This window comes from Eschrichtius robustus, chromosome 16, assembly GCF_028021215.1.
Source record: "Eschrichtius robustus isolate mEscRob2 chromosome 16, mEscRob2.pri, whole genome shotgun sequence".
In the NCBI taxonomy this organism is placed as follows: Eukaryota; Metazoa; Chordata; class Mammalia; order Artiodactyla; family Eschrichtiidae; genus Eschrichtius; species Eschrichtius robustus.
In genome coordinates, this window is record NC_090839.1 from 16264883 (window position 1) to 16278397 (window position 13515).

General features: G+C 41.2%; 1 protein-coding gene across 3 annotated transcripts in view; it reads right to left on the reverse strand.

Annotated features, from left to right (window-relative positions):
- PKIG (cAMP-dependent protein kinase inhibitor gamma) overlaps nucleotides 1-11010 on the reverse strand; it is a 106748-nt gene extending 95738 nt beyond the window's left edge. For 2 of the 3 annotated variants that reach the window (XM_068523772.1, XM_068523773.1), the window contains exon 1: nucleotides 10892-11008. The gene's annotated coding sequence lies outside the window, so the exon portion shown is untranslated. Of the gene's footprint in view, nucleotides 1-10891 lie in introns of all 3 variants that reach the window. The other variant, XM_068523774.1, reaches the window with a different exon arrangement.
- Nucleotides 11011-13515: the final 2505 nt, after the last annotated feature.

Consider the following 13515-nt stretch of genomic DNA (forward strand, 5'->3'; position numbering starts at 1 on the left):
ACTGCACTATTTTTAAAATATTCTGTTCTCTTGACCCTCTAAGTATACTATACTCATCAGAACACAAGTCCCAACTTTTTGGTTTGGAAAAGATGGACATACACACCACATACAACAAGCAGAGATCATCAAGAACCATTGACTGTTAAACCCTATGCACACAAGAAAGCAATATAATTACATATGTTTAATTTATGTTGCAAATTCAGATTAGATAACCAACTCTTCTTTTTCAAGTTTCCTTTGGGTGGTAAGTAGAAGCACGTAGCAGGTAGGCTTGTGGAATTGGGAATGGAAGAAAAGAAGATAACTCACATTTAATAAGCCCCTTGTAGTGGTCTCATTTTATAATGGTTAACTCTCAAAGGACCTCATGAGATATTTCACAGATAAGGAAACCAAGACTACAAGACCTTGCCCGAGGTCACCCTGATCTGCCTGAAATCCAAGGTCTTGTTCTTCCCGCTATACAACTCTGCATTCCTACAAGTTCTAGCATTTTCGAAATATTGGCTGAAAGAGACCAATGGCTCTGAAGCCATAGGAAAGCTACACCATTTTTAGGAGCCTCTCTGGAAATATCATTTTAATTAAGTTTCAGTTACTTTCAATCATAGTGCCTTCAGCTTGAATAGATTTTCCATAAGAAAAGAACCTAAACTGAAAAGATCTAATGCCTCAGATTTTAACTTAAAAACCACAAGGAAACAGGTATTATGTTTCAGATAAACTAACTTATAATATATATAGTATTTATTTTCTTAGGCAGCAAAATACAATCAGTAAGCAGTAGAATGCTAGGCTTTGGTACAAGTGTTCAAACAGAAACACAGTCTAGTCCTAGAAGTACACTGGCTACAGAGAATCACCTTTTTAAAAAATCACCCCAATCTGCCTCATATACGACTAAACATTCTCATAATAAATTGTTTATGAAAACTTAGAAGTTATATTTTTAAATGGCATTTGTATATGAAACCGTCATTCTCCAGGCAGTTGAGATGCCCAAACAGAGAATGTTACAGCATAGAATTACTCTGATACAAGTAAAAATTAAATTAAAAACAAAAAAGAAACATTTTGCTCTGTTTCTTTGTTTACGAGGTATCATCTGCCTATATATCTCCCCCAAATCCTACCATTTTCAGAGCCACTCAACTAGGTGCTAATCTCTCTAATACTGGCAGCTATTAGCTGTCTCAAACCAAAGGAATCATTTTTTCAGTAAGAGGCGTGTGCCACCAGTCCATATGGAAGTAAAGGCAGCAGCTGAAAAATGAAACTGAGCAGGGGGTAGCAGGAAGCTTAACCAATCAACACTGTGAAACATATTTCAGAAATAATAGACACATAGATCAATGGAAGAGAATTGAGTTGAACTGCCCAGAAATAAACCCACACATATACGGTTAATTAATTTTATTCAAAGGAGTCAAGAATATACAACAGAAAGAAGATCGTGACTTCAATAGTGTTGGGAAAACTGGGCAGCCACATGCAGAAGAATAAACCTTGACCACTTCTTACACCATATACAAAAATCAACTCAAAATGGATTAAAGACTTGAACATAAGACCTGAAAGCATAAAACTCCTAGAAGAAAACAAGGCGGGGTAAACTCCTTGACATCAGTCTTGGCAAAGACTGGATCTGACACCAAATGCAAAGGCAACAAAAGCAAAAATAAACATGTGGGACTACATCAAACTGAAAAGCTTCTGTACAGCAACAGAAACCATCAAAAAAATGAAAAGGCAACCTACAGAATGGGAGAAAATATTTGCAAATCACATACCTGATAAGGGGTTAATTTCCAAGATATATAAAGAACTCATGCAATGCAAAGAAAAACAAACAATCTGACTAAAAAACAGTCAGAGGACTTGAATAGACATTTTTCCAAAGAAGGCATACAAATGGCCAATAGGTACCTGAAAAGGTGCTCAACATCACTAATCATCAGGGAAATGCAAATCAAAACCACAATGATATCACCTCACACTTGTTAAGAGGCTTTTCTCAAAAAGACAACAGAATACAAGTGCTGACAAGGACGTGGAAAAATGGGAACCCTTGGGCATTGTTGGTGGGAAGGTAAATTGGTGCAGCCACTATGGAAAGCAGCGTGGAAGTTTCTCAAAAAATTAAAAACAGAACTACCATATGACCCAGCAATTCCACTTCTGGGTATTTGCCCAAAGGAAATGAAATCTCTATTTTGGAAAATGATCTGCATCTCCATGTTCATGGCAGCATTATTTACAATAGCCAAGACATGGAAACAACCTAAGTGTCCATCGACAGATGAACGGATAAAGAAAATATGGTGTGTGTATATATATACACACACACGATGAAATACTAGCAAGCCATAAAAAGGCAATACTGTCATTTAAAACAACATGGATTACAGAGTGAAGTAAGAAAGAGAAAAACAAATACCGTATGCTAACACATATATATGGAATCTAAAAAAAAAAGGTTCTGAAAAACCTAGGGGCAGGACAGGAATAAAGATGCAGATGTAGAGAATGGACTTGAGGATATGGGGAGGGGGAAGGGTAAGCTGGGACGAAGTGAGAGAGTGGCATGGACATATATACACTACCAAATGTAAAATAGATAGCTAGTGGGAAGCAGCCGCATAGCACAGGGAGATCAGCTCAGTGCTTTGTGACCACCTGGAGGGGTGGGATAGGGAGAGTGGGAGGGAGATGCAAGAGGAAGGAGATATGGGGATATATGTATATGTATAGCCGATTCACTTTGTTATAAAGCAAAAACTAAAAACAAAAACAAAACAAGGGCTTCCCTGGTGGCGCAGTGGTTAAGAATCTGCCTGCCAATGCAAGGGACACAGGTTCAAGCCCTGGCCCGGGAAGATCCCACATGCCGCAGAGCAACTAAGCCTGTGTGCCACAACTACTGAGCCTGTGCTCTAGAGCCCGCAAGCCACAACTACTGAGCCCACGTGCCACAACTACTGAAGCCTGCGCACCTAGAGTCCGTGCTCCACAACAAGAGAAGCCACCACAATGAGAAGCCTGTGCACCACAACAAAGAGTAGCCCCCGCTCGCCACAACTAGAGAAAGCCTGCGCACAGCACGAAAGACCCAACACAGCCAAAAATAAATAAATAAATAAATTTTAGAAAAACCAAAAAAACAAAACAAAACAAAAAACATGGATGAATCTTGAGGGCGTTATGCTAAGTGAAATAAGTCAGACAGAAGACAAATACTGTATGATCTCACTTATATGTGGAATCCAAAAAGAAAACCAAACTCATAGATACAGAGAACAGACTGGTGGTTGCCAGTTGCCAGAGACAGGTGGCAGGGGTCGGGGCAGGGGTAGATAGGTGAAATGGGTGAAGGTAATCAAAAGGTACAAACTTCCAGTTATAAGATTAGTTAAGTCCTGGGGATATAATGTATAGCATGGTGACTAGTAAAAAATAACGTATTTGTATATTTGAAATTTGCTAAGAGAGTAAATCTTAAAAGTTTTCATTACAAGAAAAACAAAAAAAAATTGTAACTATGTGCGGTGATGTTTGTTAACTAAACTTGTGGTAATCGTTTCATAATATATACATATATCAAATCGTTATGTTGCACACCTAAAACTGATACAATGTTATATGTCAATTATATCTCATATTTAAAAAATCCTTCTAATACTGTTTTAATCATTTAATCAATAAGGAGAGGTTAAATATATACATAATTAAGTTCATTATCAAAAAAGAAAGAAGAAAAATAATAATAGCAGCTAATATTTACTGAAGGGTTCCCACGAACAGGCACTATGTTAAGTGCTTTAACTACATAGTCAATCCTTAGAACAACTGTATGTAGTAGGTACTATTATTAAAGAACTTACTCAACGCCATACATTTATTCAGAATATTACAATATTCGAAATATGGTAAAGCCCTGAAACTTTGCTCCCGCATTTACTGGTTGATTCTGATCAACAGACACTCTGGATTCCAGTCTCCATAGCTTTAAAATGTTAACTGCACGCTGTAGTGCAACATCTGCATTTCCTAGGCCTCCCTGGCTGGTGTCACTAAATACCCCACCCACTCATGTCCTAGCCAATCCTAATCAGGGCAGGAACAATATTAGGACTACTTTTGTTACCACTGTGAGCCTGGGAGGAATGGCTGCCCTCACCCCAGAAGCCAGCCAAGAGGCTGAGTCAGTTTCTCCACCGGCCCAGTCCTGACTTCTCTCCTCTTCCCAACCAACTCATACTGATGAGACTCCAGCATGCTTTCAATGATGTCAGTGCTGGATGAAATCACCTACCCCACCTCAAGGGTAACAGAGAATCGAAAATATCTACATATGAAAATCCCTGGAGAGTTCACATTTCTCCACGTATTCAATCCAACTGGAATAGCAGAGGATTAGGCTATTGGGGGTAATGTAATTTTGGTTAACTGGAGGTCACCCAAAAAATCTTTTAAATGACATTCTAAAATGGATCAATGTACTGCACTATTTTGTAAGTAGTAGATTTGAACATAATTGAATCCTTGGCTGAGAAATTTGCTACATCTCAGGGTGGTCATCTGAACACTGGAACAATATGGTTTTGAACATGACCTCAATATGGAATGCATTTTATACCACTGGCTTACACATACATAAAAAGGGCTGAAAAAAAGTTTTACAAAAGAAAGCTTATTCTTAATATATGAGATATAATCTTTTTTCTGTTCTTTCTATTGGTTTTTTTTTTCCACTAAAAAAAAAATATGCTGGAACTCCTCTCCCAAATAACTCCTCTACCTACTAATTCCCAACCTACTGTAGGTAACAACCTACGGTTTGAAAAGCACTGGTACAAGCAGCCCTTCACAGTGTGGTTTTGCCAGCACATAAGACCAACCCAGGAAAGCAATGTTGTAAGTAACCAGTATTGAACAGAACATACAGGCTCTGTTTTCTTAAAAAATATATATTAAGCTGAATTATTAACTGAGGGAATTTTCTCCACCTACCAGAAGGGAAAATACATGACAGTTGTGCAAAGGCTTCCTTTAATCAGGAGACAGTGGGATTTAACAGAGCACATGACTTGGCATCAGAAAACCTGGATTCATTTTGCAACCCCTAATGAAATAGTAGATCCTGGCAATGATAATTAACAGCTGCTAAAACCATTCTGTGAAAGGCTAATGAGAAACTTACAATGAAGGGATCCTGCCAACAAACACCTGAACCCAATGATCAATCTTAACATCACACAAGGTGAGAGCCAGACTTTACTGCCTGCTGGTATGATACACAGCACCACCCATAAAGTGCAATGGACAAAAAAATAAAGGGAATAGAGGAACACATTAAAGGGATAAAACCAGCCAAATCCAGAGTAGGTTGTACAGGACAAATGACCTGATTTTTCAACAAATAAAAGGCAAGGGCGGCGGGGAAGAAGAGACGAAACTGCTATAGATTCAAAGACTTACGAGACTATCACCCAGATGTAATAGGTGGTCCTTGTTTGGATCCCAATTCAAACAAACCAACTGTAAATAGACATTTATGAGATAACTGAGGAAACTGAATACCAAACGGATACTAGGTAATATTTAGGAATTACTATGTTCATTTTCTTAGGTGTGATTATAGGGGGAAAAAGGGGGTGAAAAAAATCCTTACCTCTTAGATGTGTATTAAAGTATTTATAGATGAAATGATAGGATGTCTAGGATTTGCTTTAATATAATCTAAGGTGGGGAGGGAGTCGGGGGTACAGATCAAATAAAACTGACCATATGTTGGTATCTGTTGAAGCTGGGGTATGAGTATAAGGTATTATACCATCTTTTGTACTTTTGTATATGTTTAAAACTTTCCATAATAAGAAGCTATAATATAAAAAGAAAATAAGAAAACCTGGATTCAAACTCCAGAATTCATTAGATATAGGAGCTGGGAGGTTTCTTAAATCCTTTGATCTTCAATTTCCTCATCTGAAAACAGAAATGATAATCCCTATTTAAGAGTTACTGGGAGGAATGAAATGAGATCATGGGTTTACATCTTTTGGACATGCACCTCTCATAAACTGCAAAATGCTTAAAAACATCAGCACAATAGTTAATTCCCTCTCTGTGATGCTCTGGAAGCAGAGACACATTATAGGTTTGTGGGAATAGAGATAGGTAATAAGCTGAATCCATTTGAACTCTCAACAATTTTTGTTTTGTAGTGACCCTTTAATAAGACACTGTTTACTTCACTGGCCCCTTTCTCCCCAAAGGAGAGTGTCAAAGATATTTCAATCAATTGCAGGTCTTGCGGCTTCCCTGGTGGCACAGTGGTTAAGAATCCACCTGCCAATGCAGGAGACACGGGTTTGAGCCCTGGTCCGGGAAGATCCCACATGCCGCGGAGCAACTAAGCCCGGGCGCCACAACTACTGAGCCTGCGCTCTAGAGCCCGCGAGCCACAATTACTGAAGCCCGCGTGCCACAACTACTGAAGCTTGTGCGCCTAGAGCCTGTGCTCCGCAACAAGAGAAGCCATTGCAATGAGAAGCGCTTGCACTGCAATGAAGACTAGCCCCCGCTCACCGCAACTAGAGAAAGGCTGCGCGCAGCACCGAAGACCCAATGCAGCCAAAAATAAATAAATAAATAAATAAAATCTATTTAAAAAAAAATTGAAAGTCTCTAACTTGAGTTGTTTATATTTCTTTTTTACTTTCCCAATTATATTTCCCCTGCTAAAGGTAGAAAGTAATTTTCAGGAGACTGTGTTAAGATAAAACAGAATGCAATTAGGAATCAAGGTAATCTAAACAGGACTTTGTTTAAAATATTCCAGGTGCTTTGAGAAGAATAGATTTGCATCTTCCAGCATTAATGCTTCATCTCAAATAAAAGGAAATTAACAAAGGTTCAAGTCTAAGTAACACAAAGGGAAATCTGTCACTATCTGGCTTCAGCTTGCAGAACGGGTTGTCGGGAGCCAGGATGATCTTTCTATAATGCGGATCTGATTAAGTCATTTCCCTTCCTTTCAATGGTTTCCCTCTGCTTTCAGGAAAGAGTCCAAACTCCTGAACAAAAAGGCTCAGGTGGCTCTCCAGCCTTATTTCCTCCCTCCTCCCCTAGTCTAAGCCCCTTCTCCCCACAGGCCCCCAAGTCTTCATCCTCCACTCCTTTCTGCCTTACCTCTTAGTTGTCAAGTCCTGTTGATTCTCCTGAAACATCTCTCAAATCTGCCCACTCCATTCCATTCCTGCTGCCACTGCCCTAGACCAGGCCCCTTTTTTTTTTTTAACCTTTACTCTCCCATCTCCCCAAATAGGATATATCCTTATTGCTTTTTCCAATTATGAAAGCCATTCATGCTCATAAAAAAGAAAAATAAGGCAATAAGGAAAGGAATAAAAGTCTCCCCATGATCTCACGACACAGACATAAAGAACTTATCTTTCTGGCACATTCATGTTTGTAGCAGCATTATTCAAAATAGCCAAAAGGGGGAAGCAACCCAAATGTCCATCTATGGAATGGATAAACAAAATGTGTTCATAAATACAATGTATGTACAAAATGTGTATATCCACACAATGGAATATTATTTAGCCTTAAAAAGGAAGGAAATTCTGACACGTTACAACATACGCAAACCTTGAGGACATGATGTTAAGTGAAAAAAGCCAATCGCAAAGAGACAAATATTGTATGATTCCACTTATATGAAGTATCCAGAGTAGACATATCCATAGAAACAGAAAGTAGAATGGTGGTTGCCAGGAGCTAGGGAGAGGGGAAAACGTGGAGTTGTTTTAATGGGTATAAAGTTTCAGTTCTGCAAGATGAAAAAGTTCTGGAGGTTGACTGCACAACACTGTGAATATCCTTAACACTACTAAACCGTACACTTAAAAACGGTTATGATAAATTTATGGGTATTTTACCACAATTAAAAATAAAAAATTGTTTTAAACAACTCATCTTTCTAGACATTTTTCCTATAAATATGTATGTATACACTTAAGAAAACAAATATAGAAACATACTGTAATCTGTTTTTCACACCTAACCATATGATGTAAACATCTTTCTCATATATATGGCTCCCACCTCCTTTTTTAACAGCTGATAGTACCCATCATATAACTGCATCATGATTTAACCAGTCAGTTTTCAGTTTTTCAATATTATAAAAACATCACAGTCAACATCTTTGCATATTTTCTCATCATGTCCATAACAGACACCTGGTTTTTTTACACGCCTTTTTTTCTGGTATCCATACCCTGATTTTCCCAAGGCAAAAATACCGCCTCTTCACACAAGCACCCATCCTGACCCATACCTCCAAACCTCCAGCCAACTCTTATTCTATCTGACTAGCTAGGCACATTTATTTTAAAGTTTATTCCTAGGTATTTATTTTTCATGTTGCTATTGTCATTTCACCTACAATTCCATTTTCTTACTATTGCTTTTTGTCTATCTTGTAGCTTGCTTATTTTTAACTCAATTCTCTTGAATTTTCTCAGCAGATAATCATATCATAGGCAGACAATTGTATCATTTAGATAGCGATTAAGAGCAAAAGCTCTGGCTCAGGCAGGCCTGGATTCAAATCCTGTGTGACCTTGGCTAAGCATTTTTTACCTCCATTTCCTCATCCATCAGCTGGGAATTACACTAGAGGCTATCTCCCAGGGTTGATGTAAAGATCACGTTTTCAACTGAGACTAGTGCATCGAGAGTGCTTAACACAATGTTAGTTCAATAAATGTCTCCTATCTGTTGAGAAAGAAAATAGAACTTTCTCTCCATGCTTATATCTTTTATGTATTTCTGCTGGTTGCATTACACAGGTGTGCTCCTTTTCGGCAATTACCTTGCTTCCCACGTCTCCAAAACTAAACAAAACAAAACAAAAAAGCCGTCATCAGACTCTTTGTAAAGGATCTGTGCTGTGGATCGCATCCACTCTCACATTAGCTGGAAAGTTGTGCCATTGATTTTTCCCTTCATCTCCTGTATTTTGTCTCTCCCTCACTACTGGCTGTTTGCCATCAGCATTTAAATCTGCTTGTGTCTCTCTCCTGCTTAAAAAGACTTCACCTGATTCCCCAATTGCTCTCCAGCTTTCTCGCTTCTCTTCACAGCCAAACTTCTTGGAGCTGCCTACACTTTGCCTTTACTTTCTCACATCCCACTCTCTCCTCATCCCACTGACATATTACATTGAACCTTTGGAAGCTGCCGATATTATAGATTCCACCCCCAACATTTCACCAAATCTGCTCAACTGGGTCTTCAGTGACCTCTATATTTACTTATGCAAAAGGCACATTTTTAACGTTTAACTTCTTTTACTTGAAATCTCAGCAGCATCCAGCAAAGTGGACCTCTTCCTTGGGCTTTCGTTACTACACTCTCCTAGTTTTCCTCCCACTTCTCTGGCCATTTCTTCTTGGTGTAGTTCTAAGTGAATGGTTCTGCCTAGAGTGTACAAGATAGTGGCCCTGAATGACCTGGGCCTTTAAAAGAAAAAAGAAAAAACTCTCTGAATGGGTCTCTTCCAATACTGATTCAGTTCCAGTTGTACTAGACTGCTTTTGTCTCCATGAATGTACCTTTAATGTCTGGAATACATGCCATGAGGGCAGGAACCTGATTCCTTACTACTTACACAGTGCCTGGCACATAACAGGTGCTCAGTTAATATTTTTTTTGAATCCCCATAAATGAATACTTGCAATGTGAAAAACTGACTGGAGAAGTGATGAGACCAAGAGAGAACAAAAAAAACCCTGATCTTTTGAAAACCATACCTCTGATCACGCAACACACACTCACTGCCTGATTTAAATCCTTTGGTGCTCCCCACTAACCCCCATGACAAAGTCCAAACTTAGGAGGAGATACAGGTAAAGTTTTTCTTCTATAAGAAGAGCACCTGCTTATCTCTCAAACACACCGAGCCAGATCACTTCCACTTCCCGGAATCTGTCTCTTAACAGGCTATGAAATCCCTGCAGATGCCCAAGAAGCCTGCACTCTCTCCCCAGGACCTTGCACTGGCCGTTCTCTCTGCCTAGAACACTATGCACTCCGCCAGCTTCATCTTCCGGCCAATACAGAGGCAGCCTTCATGTCTCATTTTGGAAGTCATCTTCTTTTGGAAACTCTCTTTGACCATCCTCCCCAACCTCATCTCCGGAAATCTGGGTTAACTGCCTTCTCTGTGCATTCACAGTCCCCTGTATGTCCAAAATCATAGCTGGAACCACTATGAGTTCCTATTTATACCTTAAATCTGTGGAGTTCCCTGAGGACAAGATGTCTCATTCACTTTTTTACCCCTGGCAATTAGCCCAGGCCCCTGATACACAACACATGCTCAATGATGGACCTCCTTGGAGTAGTAGTAGTAACAACGAAAGCTCCCAAGGTTTACCTGCAAGGATTTGAAATATATTATTTGCTTTGTAATAAGCTTCTAAGATAGGTGCTATCATTATCCCCACTCTGCAGATGGGAAAACTGATGGACAAAGAAGTTAATCCTCTCTGGCCCCAGAAGAGTCGCACAGACGCACATTTTCTGCAATTCTGAGTTATTCCTCGACCCCAAATCAGAAGAGCTTTAAAAAAAAAAAAACAACTTTCGAATCAGGCCAATGGCCCCCAAATATAATAAACAGACCAAAGCGCAAGACGGGATTAAAGGGCAAGAGGGGGCGCAGCCCCGGCGCCAAGGGTGGGGGGAGCGGATAAAGGTCAGGCCCTGTCTCCTTCCCAGGAGTCCCCAGCGGCCCAGCCCCTCGCCCGCTGAGACGAGTCGACGCCGGGAACCGCGCGTTAGGACCGCGACTACCCGCCCGGCCCCTGCTCACCTGCCGTCCCGCCGCCAGCCGAGCCCGGGCCGCTGGCCCGCAGCGCCTCCCCCGGGCTGCCTGGCGCCCGCCGAGCGCAGCGGAGCCCGTTGCCTTGGCGACCGGAGCTGCCGAACTCCCGCGGCTCGCGCTACGGCGGCTCGGAGGGGACCAGGAGGCCTCGCGGCCCCTTCCGCAGCCCCCTAGCGGGCGGAGGAGGGGAAAGCGGGCGGAAGTCCGGGTCCGGAGCGGAGGGGGACTCGGGTAGGGGTTGGCAGCCTCAAACTTGGCCCGGAGGGACGGGAGAAGGAAGGAAACTTTGGGGGAAAGGGGGACAGCCAGGCCGGGGGAGGACTTGGGCTTCATATCCTGCCTGTGCCTCAGTTTCTCTCTCTGTCACCTGAGATGGAGACTCTTCCGGGAGATGACGGAGCCGCAGGCGGAAGCTTGCTAGACTGGGAATATTTAAAGATGTGAAAATTGATGTGGGAAGGGTGGCACATGCCTCTCTCTCTTTAATTTCCAAAACGGTGGTGGGACAAAGAATTTAAAAAAAAAAAACAGAACAAGAAACAAACTTGTTTCTTTGGGCTCGTGGTGAGAATGCGATCACCAGATTTAATTTCAATATGAGAAATAATGTACTTTAACTTGTGACTAGCAGTTATACTTCCTGGAATAATCCTGCAGATAATCTTGGAACATGAGCATAAAGAATATTCATTGCTCCATTGTTTGTAACAGCAAAAGGGCTGAGACCTGTCTAAACGTCCATCAGTAACAGATTAATTATGGTACATCTGTAAAATGGATTACCAGAGAAAGAATTAAGAGGGACTGAGGTAGATACAGATACAGTTTCCATATAGACCTAGCTTCAAGCTATGCATATAGCTGTTGACTGAAAAAAAAAAAAGCACAACCTAAAAGTTGAGAATTATGTTTTATTTGGCTGGACACAGCCTCTCAGACAGCTCTGAGAGACTGCTCCAAAGAAACGAGGGAGGAGTCAGAATATATTTGAGTTTTTGCAACAAAGATTACTGTTATTAAAGAAAAACATATCTCAAGTTGAGGAATTTAGCACTTTTCTGTGTACAGGAAAATGCAAGAGTCTGGGCTCACTGAAATCATTCCTTTGATAGGCACCTTAACTATCTAGGGCCAGTATCCTGCTTTTCTCCATCCTGAATCCCCTCAGGGTGCACAGCTGGGGGTGACTGAAGTGGCTGAGGGTTTGGCAGCCCATTGGTCTCCATCCTGAGTTCCTTCAGGCCTCGCCATCTGGGGTGGGTGTAGTGGTTTGATGGCTGCAACATCCTTTGTTTACTGTTATGTGTCACCTACAAATTGGCACTTGCCATCTACCTCTACAAGGATTAAATTATGAGTTGCTGCAGCTGCTGACCTTCAACACCCAGTGAAAGTTCAGGGTGGAGATCAGGAAGGAGGCACTCTGTGCTCTAGGAAGAACTGGCAGAAAAGGTCTTCAGATGGTTAGATATTTTTAATTTAAGAGAAGATTTTATGAGCCCAGTTCTTACATTTCCTCTTATCTAGAAAAGCACTAAAATCTTTCATGGTGATGTCTGCTTCTCGTGACTAGCAGCAACCTTCTGCAAAAATGTGTGCTTGATTGCACGTACTCGCCCTTCACCAAAATCACATATATAGTGACCTTAACCCCTACCTCTTTGGAGCCGTTTCTCAGAGCTATCTGAAATGCTGTCTCCCAGGCTATAGTCCTCATTTTGCCCCAAATAAAACTTAACTCACAACTCTCACGTTGTGCATTTTTTTTCAGTCGACATATGGCAGGCAACATTTTCCACTTCACACAGCGGTAGTCTCCTAACTAGCCCTGTCTTTGCTTCTATTCTAACTTCCAACCCTGCCCCAGTCTCTTCTCCACCCAGCAACCAAAACGATCCTTTTAAAATGTGAACATGATCACATCCTTCCCCTGCTCAAAACCTTTAAGTGTGCTGAACAAAATCTAGAGTTACCATGATCAACAGACCCAGCCCCCCCCCAAGTGAACTACCTCCCTGGATAGCTGTCCAATCCCATCTCTCACCATTTTCCCTCTTGTCCATGCTCCAGCCACCCTGGCTTTGCGGTTTTTAAGTTAGGCATACTTCTATCTCAGGGCCTTTCCTCTTGCTGTTCCACATTGGGACCACTCTTCCTCCAGATATCCCCATGACTTCCTCACTTCCTTCAAATCTCTGCTCAAATGTCAAGTCTTCAAAAAGACCTGCCCTGACTATTTAAAATAGCAGACCCCACCAACTCTGTCTTCTCTTCTGTTTTATTTTTCTTCGCAGTTCTTGTCAGTATCTGATGTAATTTTATACATTTATTTGTTGTCTGTCTCTTTTTGTTCCCAGTGAGTTTAAGGTTCTTGCCTCGTCGTGAAACAATTTGGAGACAAAGCAGGGAGGTTAAGAAAGTAAAGTGAGAATTTATTTAAGCAAGAATCCACCCTCAGAGGGAGAGGGCAGACAGGTGAGGGGTTGCTGCCCTGGGCTTCTTTGGCAAGCCGGTTATTAAGAGCATACAAATGAAGGGGCGAAATAGTCACTGGGGAAGGAGGAGTTTGGGGGTCGTATTCCCTGATTTTCATCCCAACTCCATCTTCCCGA